The sequence below is a fragment of the Branchiostoma floridae genome, chromosome 6 (assembly GCF_000003815.2).
Source record: "Branchiostoma floridae strain S238N-H82 chromosome 6, Bfl_VNyyK, whole genome shotgun sequence".
Classification (NCBI taxonomy): Eukaryota; Metazoa; Chordata; class Leptocardii; order Amphioxiformes; family Branchiostomatidae; genus Branchiostoma; species Branchiostoma floridae.
In genome coordinates, this window is record NC_049984.1 from 12,477,679 (window position 1) to 12,480,290 (window position 2,612).

Consider the following 2,612-nt stretch of genomic DNA (forward strand, 5'->3'; position numbering starts at 1 on the left):
GGGTGTCTTTCTTATTTTTAGGGGCCTTTACCTTTGACATATTACCCACAATGCAATTCGCTGCACATGTCCATCGTGATCTTCCTTATTGGCAGAGCGGCCGAGGTTCAGAGGGTCGTTTTGAGGACGTAAATATACCTGGACGATGTCACAGAGCTGATAGTCATCGGAAGAGCAAAAGCAATATGGCCGTTGGAATATCGAATATGAGTAGTTGCACACACACGGTCCCATCAACAGTTTAGGCATAAATCAAAGTAACACCCGTCCTCAGGCACCATATCCTAATCACACTCAAACACCAGGTTTAAGATGTGGAAATTTGTGTGTGTCTCAACTCATCAAAGGTTATCATAGAAAATCGTATCTTCGATATTTAGTACAGGGGATTATGAGACAGAATGGCATTTGCAGGCAGCTGTTTTGCAATCCAGTTGTTTGACGTGCATGTACTTATATCATTAAAAATGGAGTCGTTTTCATCAAGGACTACTTCAGAAGTATAAAAGACCATTAATGTCCATTTTTGATAGCCTGGTATCCAGCCGTATTATCGCTTCCGAGTCTCTTCTGTCCTCAGAAGAGACTTCTGTCCTCAGAAGAGACTCGGAACAGAAGAGACTCGGAAATACAGAAGAGACTCAGGAACTGTAATACGGCTGGATACAAGGCTTCATTTTTGACGCTATGGACATGTAAAACAAGTTATAACATGACCATAAAAATTGCCTGTAGACCCTTTTCGTAAACGTTAATTAGAGTGTATACTACAAAATCATTTGAGTTATTTCTAGACACTCCACAGTGTACGTTCACACGTCGTGTGCATGCAGGGAGTGTTGACTATAAAATGTCAGCAGAACTGATTTCATTTATACACACGTACGATCGAATGTGGGCTTAACGGTTTCATTATAGGTTCGCGTGCTAGATAGTCCCAAATCGCCGCCGGCTGCCATCTGCATGATCATTAAAGAGGCCAGATCGAATTTTATGGGTACTTAAACATCTGCAGAAATTCTGAGCGGCTGTCTGAGTAGCGTCTGTTGCAAGACTCGATGTGTTAGTTCAGAAGTTTCAATCAAAATCACTAAGAACAGGCAACTTGCGTCACGTTCAAGAATTCTCAACTTTTGATACGGTATCGTCTGACACTTCCGTCAATCACAACCAGAAAGGTTGGAGAAGGGAGGAGAAAGCATAATCTTCATCTACATGTGTATTGTAATGTAGCCAAAGGCTACTGACAAAGTTAACGAATATGTATATGTAGCATTACAATCCATAAATAGCAAATATACACCGCAGACCGTGACATAACTTGACTATTCTTTGTCAGTTTCCCGTCGTGTTATTTCACCTGACATATTGATTTGTCCCATATCCCATCCGTAAGTGAACCAGCCTAGGTACACTATACCACGATAATTACATCAATATAGATATAGACACAGATATGCCCTATTTCCGCAGTGTAGTCGTGTTCCCCGGGGCCAGCTAGCGCGCTGCTAACCCGTACTGAAGGCGGTATGGATGAGTACGGGGTCGGTAAGGGTTGACGTACGGACCGGAGGGCACACCAACCTGCCAACCCTTCGACCCGTGGCCTATTTCTTCTCCACGTGTGTTTAACGCCCAATACTTGAACTATTAAGCACTGTCACAGCTGTAGTGTGCGAGTTATTAATGAACCTCACATGATTATGAATCATCACTCTATAAATTACACTTAGCATGAAAGTTCATCTGTGTTGGTAAATGACATTGTGGAAAAACTAAACTTTACTTAGGGGACTTGACCCTCTGCTGCAGTCGTGTGTCCCTGACGTCACGTCCGGATGTTCAGCAGACGGGTCCATTCCGTGAACAAGGCTGACGGAGTCGGCTGAAAATTTGGGGTAAGTCCCAATTAATCTTGGTGTTGGTTAAGTAAAGTTTAGTTTTTCCACACTATAATTTACACATTGGCGTTGACGTAGTGTTATATACGGCGAACGCGTATAATGACAGACTGTTCACTGAACAATTTTACTGAAGAGTGGATAAGTAAATAGCTTCTTAATTCCAGCCTTAATGTACGGGTAGCCATAAGCAGGGTACAGATAGCGTCCAGACAATATTCTTCTATATACCAGTGCTGTACTGTCACTACATGTTTACTAGAGGCTGCGACCTCGCTGCGATCGGAGATTGATCAACAAATTTCATAGATAAATCGACTTTTCCGCGTGTTATGTGCTCTGTTATGTTTCAAATAATTCTTTTATGTCGCGGATCATATTTCAGTTATGATACCGAGGGTTAGACACATCTAATTTTGGTCCCTGTACGGTCGCTCGGCGTTAGCCGTCTTGTTGAAAGGGGGTCTGACAAAAGTTGACTTTGTGTAACTTTGTGATATTATAAACCCATCTGATCTCTGAGCCTGATCTTTGTTGGTGGAGGAGCATAAGATTGAGACCACGCGCGGTCCGTGTACAAAGGAGTGAATGCCGTCCTGATGAAGGTCGGCCCAGCGGGGAACTAGGTCACAAATCGCGGTCGCTGGTAATTGGCGGAGCAGGTGTCGTGCATTCTGGTCCCAGGCAAGAAGTCAACCAGAATTGGTCGGG